Source organism: Sarcophilus harrisii, chromosome 1 (assembly GCF_902635505.1).
Source record: "Sarcophilus harrisii chromosome 1, mSarHar1.11, whole genome shotgun sequence".
Lineage (NCBI taxonomy): Eukaryota > Metazoa > Chordata > Mammalia > Dasyuromorphia > Dasyuridae > Sarcophilus > Sarcophilus harrisii.
Window position 1 is genome coordinate 539,988,781 of NC_045426.1, and position 13,857 is coordinate 540,002,637.

Here is a 13,857-nt window from a genome sequence, read left to right on the forward strand (position 1 = left end):
TCTTAGAGAGGATCATCAGAAGCGCTGTGTTAAGCATCTTGTGTCCACTGGCACAAGAACATGTGAGAGCTGGAAACTGAACTCAGACCTTGCTGATTCAAATGTCCACCCTCTATCTGTGGTGCAATCCAGCTTTTCATTTACTCATCTTTGAACTAATAATAACAAAAAAAAACAACTCACTTTTTAATCTCCTTTTGCACTCTGAACCTTTCACCTTTATAGAAGGAAGTGAGTTGCACATCTCATTATTAGTTCTCTGGAATTGTGATTAGCCACATTCCAGATAAGAATTCCTACTCTTATAGGGATAAAAATTCCTATACTGATAACTTATACATCCTGATAAGAATTTCTAATTCATTCAAAGTGATTTGTCTAATTGAAGTGAGCAAAATAAGAGAATATTATTCACAATAATAGCAACATTGTATGACAATCAATTGTGAATGACAGCTATCCTCAGCAATACAATGATCCAAGACAATTCTAAAAGACTTAAGTGGAAAATGCCATCTGCATGCAGAAAAAAAACTGGTGGAGTCTAAATGCAAATTAAAGCATACTGTTTTTTACTTCCTTCTTTTTTGTGTTTTTTATACTTTTTATTTCATAATATGGAAATATGTTTTGAATGATTGCACATGTAACCTACATCAAGTTGCTTACCATCTTGGGGAAGAAGAGAAATTGGAATGTTAATGTTAAAAAAAATCAGTATTAATAATTGTTTTTCCATATAATTGGGAATAATATAAAATGTTATTTAAAAACACACAGTTGTTTGCCTTCACTATTTTGCTGTCATGGTATGAATTATTCTCCTTGTTGTGATTACTTCATTCTCTACTTCAGTTCATGCAACTCTCTAACTACCATCACAATATGTCATTTCCATGTTCAAGAATTCTGAACCATACCTGATCATCATTACATCTTCTTGCCCCGATGCACAAGTCCAAGTACCAAGTACTAAGACTGTTCCTGACCAGACCAAGTCCCTAAGATCCAAAGACATCTCTTTCACACCCTGCCTTTCATCTCTCCCTCTGTCTTCTCTTAGTCTTCATACCGTGACTTCCAATCACTTGACCCTTCACTTCTCTCACATAATCCCCCCTGACACAGTCACTTTATCTCTTCTTCTCCTCATCTTGACTCTTCAGTGAACCAATTAAACTCTACACTGTCTTCCACCCTTGAATTACTGCCTCCCCTTTATCATATCACCAATTATATCCAGCCAAGTCTCAGCCTGGGACCATTCCCACCATTTGGCTCTTCCAACCCTTTTCATCCCTCCTCAAATCTTCCATGTCTCCCTCTCCCCCACTCTCTCAGCTGAAAACCTTGCCTTACATTTTACAGAAAAACAGAGGTTATTCACTGCAATCTCCCTCTTCTCCTCTATTCCTCACCTCTTATCACTGAGACACCTTCTCCCATTATCCTCCCAAAGGCTTCTTGACACGAATCTATTGAACTACTTTCTCCTATCACTGAGACACCTCCCATTATCACTTCCTTCACTCCTGTCTGACTGAGAAAGTGGTCTTATTCTACCAAGGCTTTATTTGTCCAAGCAATACTATTACTATTCCATCTCCAACAGATTGAACCCTCTGTCATGTCCACTTTCTTATTTATTTTCAATTTCTTTCTCTCTACTGTTTCCTTCCCTACAGCCTACAAACATGTCCATGCCTCCCCTATCCTGGAAAAAGAAAAACCTTTGATCACTCCATTCTGTTATTTACTGTCCATTGTCCATAAATGTCCTGTTTCTCTTCTGCCCTTTGTAGTTAAACTTCTTGAAAAGACCACCTACAATAGGCACCCCCATGCTTTTTCTCCTCTCAACCACTTGTAATCTGGCTTCTGACTTCATCATTCCCCTGAAACTCTCTCTCCAAAGTTATTAATGTTCCCAGTTGCTCAGTCCAATGGCCTTTTTATCAGTCTTCAACCTTCTTGAATTTTCTGTGGCCTTTTGATAATGTTGATCACTCTCCTCTTAACAATCTATTCTCTTTTGGTTTTCAGAATACTGCTCTCCTACCTATCTCCTATCCTAGGAGTGGTTAACTCCTTCTTTGCCTTGTTTGCTGCATCTCTCTCCAAACTCAGATGTCTCTCAGGGTTCTGTCCTGAATCATCTTCTCTTCTCTCTTTATACAACTTGATTTGGTGATCTCATCAGCTCCCAGAGATTTAATTATAATCTTTATGCTGATTATTCTCAAATCTAACTTTCCTGCCTCAATCTCATTGCTGTGCTCCAGTCTTATATCTCTAACGGCCTTCAACCATCTTGAATTGGATATCCAGCAAACATCATAAACACAATGTGATTGAAACAGAACTCATTATCGTTCCTCTCCACTCCATTTTCCCTATTACTGGAGAAGACACCACCATTTTCCCAGTCACTCAGGTTCATAACCTAGAAGTCATCCTGGATTTCTTACTCTTTCGCCTTGTCCTCCTATATCAAAGCTGTTTCCAAGGATTATCAATTTTGTCTTCTTTCACCATATTCCCCAACATGTATTCTTCATTCCAATTACACTGGCCTTCTGACAGTTCCAGGAAGAAGACAGTCCATCTCTTTCTCTTTGCCTATTCCTCTACCTTGAATGTCCTCCCTCCTTCAGTTTAATTATTGACTCTCCCTGGCTTTCTTTAAAACCCATCTAAAATTGTTTGCATGTTGTTCCCATTCCCCAACTCCAATGTCTCTTTTTATATTTCCAGTGCTTAGCACTGTGGCTGGTACATAGTATTTAATAATGTTTATAGAATTGAAGTCTTTCCTGGTTTTTCTAAAAATATCTTCATCATTTCTTAAACACAATAAGTATTCCATCTCATTTATATATCATAACTTATTTAGCCATTTCCTCAATTTATGGACACCCTTTATTCACATTCGTTGCCAATTCAAAAAAGCTATAAATATTTTGTAGATAATTAGAATTTGTTTTCCTTAGGACTAACTCCCTTAATCTTTCCTCCCTCTAATTCCTCTTCCTCCTTTATTTTTACCTCTTCTTCTTTTCTTGTTGAAATAAAGGTATTTCTGCATCTATTTCTTCCCCTCCACCTTGACCAGTTCAGAGAATGAGGTTCAGGTGTTAAATTATTCCTTCTCCTTGTTTGAATAGATATGTATCTGTACATCTTGCTTATGAGAGATACTTTTCTCTAATCTTCCTTCCCTTCACCCCTCTCCAGTGTATTTTTGTTTTCCTGAAGTACTTTTATTCCATTTGTAATAACATATTGAACCCCTTTTGAACCTTTCCTTTTATCTCTTCCAGGAATTCTAGTTGAATTTGTACCCACACTATGTTTTTCTCTGAGGCTTTGCTTGTAAATGTTTTACAATCTGTCTTTATTTCTGGATTTGTCTTGAGCCACCAGAATAGCTTTTTATGGTGAAATTTTTTTCCCCTAGCTTATTCATTGTCTCAGTCTTTGGACTCGATATTAGGGCCAGGCTCTGTACCCTTCTAGAGGAAAGGGTCTGGACTAGTCCTCTTGCCTTTCCTTTTTTTTTTTTTTTTTGAGGGGGAGCAGGATATTGAGCGCAATGTAATTCCAGGATCTCAGGGAAAACTCAGGTTGGGGGACTTACAAGCTTTCAGTGTTCACAAAGTGGTATGATCCAGGGTAATGTAAGATTAGTACTCAACAAATTCCTGATTCAGTTTTGGGTCTGAACAAAAATGGACTGCTTTGGGCCCCAATATCTATCAGCCAGTTGAGAAACTTTGCTAATTATGAGGCACAAAACAATAGGCTCTCTTTGACCTGGGATTCTAACTTTGGTTATTATTCCTCTTCAAACTTCAGATTGTGATAGGGAAACTGAGCCACAGGGACGAAAAATAGCTTGCTCATAATTACACAACTAGAAAATAGAAAGCTAGGATCCAAACCCAGTTTTTCTAACCATTAAGCCAATACTCTCTCCAATATACAATAGTTATATCAGTTGTGTTCACTTTATATCCATTAACAACTTTGTCAGTCAACCTACCAATCACAAACAATTATGTAGTTTATGATTTTCTTTCCAGTCCTTTGACCATCCAGCATCTCTCTGAGTAAGTTGCCTGATGTTGTTGTTCTGTTTTGGGGGCTTTTTTTTTAAGAGGGCAGAGGGTGGGGAAGAAGAAACAAACTATGGCCCGTAGTTTAATTGACTTAATTGACTAAATCTTCCTGCAGCCTGTTATACCCTAGGGTCACTAAGCCTTTCTTTAACCAATACTTTAATTATATCAATCACTAGTTCTAAGACTGCTTCTTTTCTCTTCATTTATTTTCTCCAGACAGACTTCTGATTATGAAATGAGAATTAGTTTTCATTAGAAGACCTTCAAGGTCCCAAGAGCTGAAGTCACATTTTTTTTCTGCTTCCCGAATCGTTCCGTTCTGGCTGAAATTAAGCTGCTACCATCATAGTCTTTATTATATACCTAACACAACACCAGAAGAAAAGAAGTCCTACTTTTCTAAAAGAATACTTCTTGAAAAATGTCTAACAGACAAGGATAGAGTGTTCCATATTTATGATGAAATGCAGATTTCCCAATAAAACCCAGATCCTTTTTTCAAAAGGTTGACCAGGATAGGAGAATATTTTTTTTAAAGTTACAGCTGCTTAACTTTAGGGCATTCAAAAAAGTCCAGTTGGAGGTTATTTTCTGGCTCTGTGCCCAGAGAATTTTCATTTGAAGAAAAGAATAAAATGTTTTTGCACTTTGGGCTTGTGTGAGATCTGGGTAAGTTTTTCGGGGGGAGGTATTTTTGTTTGTTTGTTTTATAAAATTATCTGTAATGGCCATATTGAGCTCAGGAATAATGCCTCCCTTCTTAATTAAACGACCTATTTCAGTTGTGTTATTGCCAGGTAAAACTGGTCTCGTGCTTGATGACACATTTTTAGTGGTTGATTGTGCAAGAAATGTTGATGTTTTTCTACATTGTTTTGCCTCTTCATGCATTAACAATTTTCTTTTCCCATAATTCTCTGTAATCCTGCCTTTCCTTTTGAAACCACTGTCATTCCAGACTGCTGCTGCCCCTTAATAGTTTGACTCTTGCTCCTCAGCTCTATTTCTATTTTTGTTCCCTGATGGTGTTTATCTAGGAACCCTATTTCCCTGGCTCTCACCTCACACCCTAGTTTTACATACATGTGTTGTTGTTCAGTTGTTTTCATTCTGTCTGACTCTTCATGACCCCTATTTGGGGTTTTCTTGGCAAAGATATTGGAGTGGCTTGCTTTCTAAGTCATTTTACAGATGAGAAAACTGAGATTAACAGGGGTAAGTGATTTACTCGGGTCACACAACGAGACTAGATTTGAATTCAGGAAGATGAGTCTTCTTGACTCCAGAGCTAGTGCTCTATCCATTGTGCTATCTAACTGCTCCATATATGAGAAGAAAGGCAAATGTAGAAGCCCTCAGAATATGTGTCAGTCACATGCAGAGGGCATATTGCTGAGTAGAGGGTGGTTATCATTAACCTATAATGTGATGGAGAGTGCTCAGTTACACACTTTAGTTTGGAAATGTTTTCATCCTATGGGGTAAATTTGCCTGATGGAATATTGACCAGTAACTAGTCCCAGTATTTTAATTTCTAGCTGGACAAATCACTTTACTTCTCTATAATTCAATTTTCCCATCTAGAAAATAAGGATGAAAGTAACCAAATGATATTTTCACTGCCTATTCAGTGTTATTTCTTCTGATTTCCCTCATTATTTCTCTTATTCTTTCTCTCATTTGACCTTCATAGAATAAATGTTCTCCAGAATCTGCATAAGGTCTTGGAGATCAACTAAGTTTCTGCTCCTCATTGTACAGATGAAACAACCGAAGCTCTGAGAGGAAAATCTTCTTCCAGATGGGGAGTGTGTGTGCCCAGAAATAATCACTTGTCACATAAAAATGGATAATTTACTGTAGATGGAGGAATTCATTCCTTCTCCCTTGTTCTAAGAAACTGGTTGACCAAATCATCAATCAGAACCAGGTGACTAAGGTAATTTTTTTCTTGTATCGAATGAATGTCTTGATGTTAACTGGAAGTCAGGTCAAGTGGTGATAGGGGATACAGGATTCTGGAGGGAAGGATGATTTTCAGGGGCACTATGAGGGTCAAATAAGATCATGGATATAAAGCACTTTGAAAATCTTAAAATGCTATATACATGTCAGTTATTATTTCAATCAATTGTTCAATAATTTTTTAGTTGTGTCTGACTCTCTGTGACCCCATTTGGAATTTTCCTGGAAGAGATACTAGAACCGTTCCTTCTCCAGATCATTTATAGATGAGAAAACTGAGGCAGACAGAATAAAGTGACATGTCTGGGATCACACAGCTAGTGAGATAAGATTTTACATCACAAAGATGAATCTTCCTGATTCCAGGTCTGATTTTTATCCACTATGCCACATAGCTGCACCTATCATTATTATTATTATCATTATTGTTATTAATCATTATTATTATTAGCTTTCAATTTCCAGGCCTCCAGTCTGGATGATTCATTTCCTGAGCCTTCTACTGCACTCCTGCTGAGCTCAAGCAATGTTTATAGGATAATACAGGAGTATGCTGGTAAATGTTTAACAACTAATCTGAGAAGGAGATGTAGGTACACACGTTTAATTTTAATCTTCTTTGTTAGCACTTTCCTAAGTATAGACAATCAACAAAACAATAAATCAAGCCGCTGCCAATTTCTAAGTTGTAAATGCTCACATCTGAAAAGTTTGAAAGGGGCTCTCCCACACCAGTTAGAGCTGGTTCCGGCACACTCCTGAGATTTCTCCCCTGACTTTGTACTAGTTCTGCCCCAGGGGGTAGTCTTAAAAGTCAGGAGATATACTGGTATTGGGGAAGTACCTGAGAAATAGCAGACTCCATAACTCCTCAGATTTCACTCTGACCTTGCATAGGAAATAGGAAGTAGAAGGAGAGACTTCCATTTGTGGTTCAAATAGCCTCAAATAAAACAATGCCTTTAAAAGACTCAGCCGGATTATAAACCTGCCTCCTCCCTCTCCAGTGTCATTTCCACTATTCCACTTGTCCCTATTGGTGTTTTTTATAAAATGTCTTCCTTTTAAGGGTTGTATAATCTTAGTTGTATAAGCAAATTGTGATGCTGTAGCATTACAGAATCTCAAAAATGGACAGGACGTAAGAGGTTTATCTAGTCCAACTGTTTTCAGAATGAGAATCTTTTCTTGCTAGCATTATGTAGCATTGTGAGATTTGTAAATCATATTACAAATATAAACTCACTTTATTTTCACAACAACGTTGGGACATAGGTGCTATTATTACCCCCATTTTACAGATGAGAAAACTAAGGCAGAAAGAAGTTAAATGGCTTTCCCGGAATCACACAACTAGTAATTGTTTGAGGCTGGATTTGAACTCTTTCTGATTCCAGGTCCAGCTCTCTGTCCACTGTGGCACCAAGCTGCCTCTCTACTACCTATCTGACAAAGGGTCATACAAGCTTTGCTCTCTACCTTGATTCTTGCCCAGGTTATCACTCCTGCACTGGCTACACTCTCTACCCTTTCCCCTTGGTGAATCAGTTCAACTCTAGACTTTTGCAATCAAGTCCTTTCCTCCCTTATCCTGTGACCAATCATTTCCTGCCAAGCCCCCATCATAGAATCTCCCCCACCATCACCTGCCTTTGTTCCTATTCCCATTTGGCTGAACAAACCTGGAGAAAAAAATAAAATTACAGATTTATGTTACATGACCTCATCTGGATTCTTTAACACTTCCTTAATCTAGTCATATCCCACTAACCCCAATGATTATTCCAAATTATTCCATATTTCCTTCCTCCCTCTGTCCTCTCAACTGAGATCCTTGTCTCACACTTCACCAAAACCTTTGAGGCTGTTTGGCAAGAGTTTCATGTTTTCCCCTGCTTTCTTCTCTCATATCATTCAGACATCTCCTCCCAGTATTTCCTCCTTTATGCCTGTCTCACCCAGAAAACTGGCCCTTTTCCTTGCCAAGGCAATTCACTTTACTTGTGCACTTTATCTAATTCCATCCTGTCTTGCCCCTTCTGTCATTCCCAATTTCTTGCTCCTTATTTACTGGCTGCTTCTTTGTTGGCTACAAATTTCTATGTTTCCTCCATCTTAAAATATCCTCCTACCATCCCTGCTAACAATTGTCCTATATTTTTCTTCCATTACATGAATAAAAACCTTGAGAAAACCATCTACAACTAGTGTTTCTCTTTCTCTTCTAAACCCTTAGAAATCTGACTTCCAATCTCATCATTCAATTGAAATTGCTCCCTCAAAAGTTACCAAAGATTGTCAAATCTAATGACCTCGTTCTGATCCTCATTCTTTGATCTTTTAGAGTCTTTGACAATATTTATCACTCTCTTCTCCTGAACACTCTCCTTTCTTTCATGATACTGGTCTCTCCTGCTCTCCTGCCGCACCTTCATTCTCCTTTGCTAGAGGTCCTCCATGTCATGATCACTGACCATGGGTATTCCCCAGTGATCTATCCTGGGATCTTTTTTGTCTCTCTATGCTATCTGCCTTGAGGATTTCATCCTATCCCATAGATAGGCAGGTGACATGTTTCCCTATCCCTCTGCCTTCAGTCTCACATCACCAACTACTTATTGGAGATCTCCTACTGACTATCATGTAGATATCTTAAATTCAACAGGTCCCAAACAGAACACATCTTTTCCCAATTTCCTATTTTCTGAAGTTTCCTATTACTGTGGAAGGTACCATCATTCTGCCAGTCATTCAGGCTCACAAATTCAGTGTCATCCTGGATGCCTCACTAGCTCTTACCCTTCCATAGCCAAACTATGGCCAAGGCTTGAAGATTTTGCTTTTTCATCATCTCTTGAGTCAACCTCTTTTTCTCCTCTGATGTACCTACTACCCTGACACATACTCCACAATCTAGCTGCATTAGTTTTCTTGCTGTTCCTTGAAAATAATACATCTCCTGACATATTAGGAGATATGCCTTTTCAGTGATTCCCCCTCCTCATTTCTACTTCCTAGATTTTCTAGCTTCTTTCAAGACACAGCCCAAATCTTACTTTCTACAAGAGGTCTTTCCCATTTTTTCTTGCCAACCATGGAGACAAGAGCTTCTTTGCCTCTTTATTTTTTTTAATCATGACTATTGTCGTAAATTGTTTATTTAAAAGACATTTTGTTAATGCTGCCTGAAGACACATAAGGAAAAACTCTGTGTCTGCCCACCAGGGAAGGTTTGAGAATTTATTGAGATATTTTGCTTGATATAATTTAAGATAAAATAGATTTTTGGCCAGCTCAGAACCATCAGAAATTATCCTACAAGATAAGCTGCCTAGCAATGCCCACCACTTATGCTATTAGTTCAAAACCATTACTTAAAACAGGATAAGGAGGTGAAAAGTTAGAAAGGACAGTGGCTAAGAAGTTGAGCATTTGTGAAGACCCAGTGAAGCAAACTGTTACTCTTCAACCCAATAAAAGAACCCTAAATTTGCAACCTAAATTATCTGCTGTGAGAGATTTATTCAATTTGATAAACATTCATCAAATACCTACTATTTGTAAGGCTAAGCTAGATGGCACAGACCATCAAACCTGGAGTTAGGAAGATGCATCTTCTTGAATTCAAACTCAGTCTCAGACATTTACTAGCTGTGTGAGCCTGAACAAGTTACTTAACCCTGTTTTCCTCAATTCCTTGTCTGTAAAATAAGCTGGAAAAGGAAGTAGCTGACTATTCCGGCATCTTTGCCAAGAAAATCCCAGAGGGGTTCAGGAAGAATCAGATATGACTAAGACGACTGAATAACAAGTACTAAGCCCTGGGGATATAAAGATGGAAAAAGACCTTGGGAAAAATAGTGGGGATACTGGACAGATAAAAAAAAAACACAAAGAAGAGTGATATAAAATAGAATATGAAAAGGATGAAGGAAACATCTAATTGAAGAGTTTTGAGAAAATTTACTGAAAATTTGATTATTCTGATCTGAGAGATAGGGGAGAACCAGGAAGGAAGGTTCCATGAAGAAGAAGGTAGCACTTGAAGGGAAGAGAATTTTCACATGTAGAGATGTCAATGGAACCAAAACAGAGTACAGAGGAAAGAGATAAAAGTCAGGGACAACGCTGCCAGGGATGAGGGAGAAAGTAAATAAATACACGAGTGAAGGAGATTCAGACAAGAGGAAGGAGAACCAGGAGAGAGCTGTATCATAGGAGCCAAAGGAGGAGTTAGTATCAAGAAGATCAACAGTTCTATGCTTTCGAAAGGTTGAAGATGATGGTTTGGTCATTAAGAGGCCATGGGTGACTTTGGAGAGGATTGCTTTCTAAGCAAAGTGGAGACAGAATTCAGATTCTAAGGGGTTTGCAAGTAAGGAAGTGATAAGAAAGTAGAGGCAGGAACTATAAACTACTTTTCCTGGGAACTTAGGGAGTAGAGAAAAATAGAAAGAGATTTCTTCATAGCTTGATAGAGGGGCAGGGACAAGGAAAGATTTAGAATAAAATATCTCTGAGTATGCTTGCAGGCAGAGGAAGTCAATGAAAGGGAGAGATTTCAGATGAATGAATAAGAGCAAGATCCAGGAGAAGATGGAAAAGATGGTCTTGGGCAGTGGTTCTCAAAGTATGGTCTAGAGAATCCTAGGGATCTCTGAAACCCTTTTAGAGGATCTACAAATTCAAAAATAGTTTTTATGGTAAATGTCTGTAAATATAATCCAGATAAACAAAAATGCTTTGGAGAGATCCTCAATAATTTTTAATAGGATAAAGATGCTGAAAACAAAAGTTTGAGAACCACTGGTTGGGGAAACAAATTAGAGGGATTAGCTTTCAAAAGAAGGTAAATTACCTCATCCTGTATGAGGGAACTGGAGGGAAGGATGAGAGTAGGGTGAATTATCTTGAAATGTAGAGAAGAGGAGATGAAGACACAAATCCTCACACCAGGAACCTCATACTTCAAACAAAGTAAGGTTGCCTGTCAAAAGAGAAGCTGGAGACAGATTTGGGAGATTGAAAAAAGAAGAGAGATTTGAACAGTTGTTTTGGGAAGTTGTTCATGTAAAATTAGTCATTGATAAACCAAAATTTTGTTATGTGTGCCCCCATGTGAAGTTACAGTATAGTCTCCAGACTGCATTAGAAGTATTTATTTCTCAGGAAATCTGAGTACAGGAGATCTGAGTTCAATCTGGCCTCAGACACTTAACACTTCTTAGCTGTGTGATCCTGGGCAAGTCACTTAACCCCAAATGCCTCAAAAAAAAAAAAGTATTTCTTTCCTTGGCACAGGAGTAGAAGCAGAGAAAGACCATTGCTTTTAATATTTTTGAAGTGGTCTAATCTTGGAATTATTGATTGATTCATTCAACAAACTTCCACCAACCGTGTGCAAAGGGCTGTACTTGATTGAATAAGAAATCTTTAAGAGAGTTGGGAGAGATTTTGAGGGAGTACACTAGGAGGATGTGCATGGACCTGAAGAGCTGGGAAAGGACAGGACAGGATTGAAGACAATGCTTGTAGGCCAGCAAACTCAAGGAAGGAAGTAGTGCTCCGGTGGAGAGAGCACTAAGCTTGGAAATCAGAAGATCTAGGCTGGAATTCTGCCTCAGATGCTAATCACTGTGTGATGGATCTTGGGATACTCTCTCAATCTCACCTTCCTCATTTGTAAAATGGGAATAACAATACTTGTACCTCCCAATAAAAAGAGCTGTGATAAGATAAGTGCTTTATAAATCTTAAAATGCTATAAAAAGGTGACTAGATAATTATGGTAGTGAGCAAAGGGAATAGCAGGCACACTATTCCAGGGTGGAAATGCATTGTTAAATGGAATGATCAATTTAAAGAAAAGGAGAGAAATAAGTCAGAGGACCCAAGGGCGGTGATGGAGCCCATTGTTTTTTTTGTTTGTTTGTTTCGGTTTTTTTGGTTTGTGTTTCTTCTTGCTCTGTTTTTGGTCCAGACCTGTGATTTCATTCATTCAGGAAATTTCTTTTGTAAAGATTCTCTCCACCATATAAATAAACCACTTCTCTTAAATTTGTAGTCTTAGATATTTGCCTAAGTCACATAAGTGATTTGCACATGCTCATAAAATACTCAAAAAACCAATTTGAACTGATGTCTTCATGACTCCAAGACCAGCACTTTTTCCATCATGTTTTGATGTCTATGATATATAAAACAATAAATTATGGTTTTGGTCTTCAGCATAAATGCTATGGAATAGAAACCTAAAACAAAGCCCAGAGATCCCTTTAGAATTCTGCTCTCATTAACTAATTCAAGAATACTATTGATCACCAATTTTTCAGTGCTTTCAATTTATTTCAGTAACTGTTCTTAAATATACATTGCAGAGGACTAGGACTGCTATATTTTTTCTCAGTGACCTCCTACTGTTTAAACTCAAGGTATCTTCTTTGAAAATTCCCAGTCAATTACAGCATACTACACATAGTAGGTACTTAATGATTTCTTTAATGAATCAAAGATTAAAGCACTTCAATCATAGTAAAACATACAATTTTTTTCTTATCCTTTTTCCTGTGTCCCTACTGAGTTTACCTTATAATCATTCCTCTACAAGAGAGGATTATAACCTTTTTTTGATTAATTTTTTGTTGCACTTGTCTCTATGCTCTGCATAACAATTGCATAATAAAGCTTAATTCTTCTTGATGAGTAGAATTGTAACTAGGGTGGAACAATCAGAGCTCTTCTCTAGGGTAATGGAATTTAAGGGTACTGACAGCACTTACAGCCATTCTCTAGGGCAGAAATTATTAGCCTTAGCATCTAATCAACAACAATAATATTTAAAATAGAAATCTATGATTTAACTGGCTGATACAGTTCATCCCTCACCCATCCAAACAAGCCTTGCTTCCCCAGAAGCAGCTTTTCCCTAAAGTGTCTTCAAAGCAGGGGCCCTCAAACTTTTTAAATAGGGGGCCAGTTCACTGTTGGAGGGCCGGACTATAGTGAAAACAAAAACTTTGTTTTGTGGGCCTTTAAATAAAGAAACTTCATAGCCCTGGGTGAGGGGGATAATCGTCCTTAGCCGCTGCATCTGGCCCGCGGGCCATAGTTTGAGGACCCCTGAGGGTTCTACATCCATGGAGGGTGATTCTAAAAAAAAAAAAAATTGTTGATTTGACATTGCTTCCAATTGCTTATTCCATTCATGGTCTTGCACCCCTTTTCCCAGTTAATCACTCCATGCATCCATCTCCACCCTGGAATAATGTGCCTCTTATTCCCTTTGCTCACTATCATAATTATTAAGTAATTTTTTGTAGCCTTGTAAAATATGCTCATTATATTTCTGTTGATGAAGAAACATGGCTAAACAGGGCACACTTCTATAAACCTATCCCTCTTCCACTGCCTCATCCCTTAACACTCATAGATTTGAGGTTTGTCTTGTATGATTCCCCATATCAGATCCTGACAGTATGCCTCACATAACATTTCAACATAGATTCAGAGGTCACAAGCCACGAAAATTCTGCTTAGCATCCAGAAATGTTTTCCAAATGTGACAAATTTTTAACCTTTCCAAGACACTGGATGAATCTATTTAATATTCACTAAGATTCAACATGGTTCAGTAGTGAAAACAATCACTTAGTTCTCACTTTTTTTCTGGTGAGACCCCAGAGAGCCTTGGTACCTGAAAGCAGATGATATTAACACAGTGAAGAGACCATTATTGTCAACACATTATAGCATTGGTCAAAAATGTCAGGGA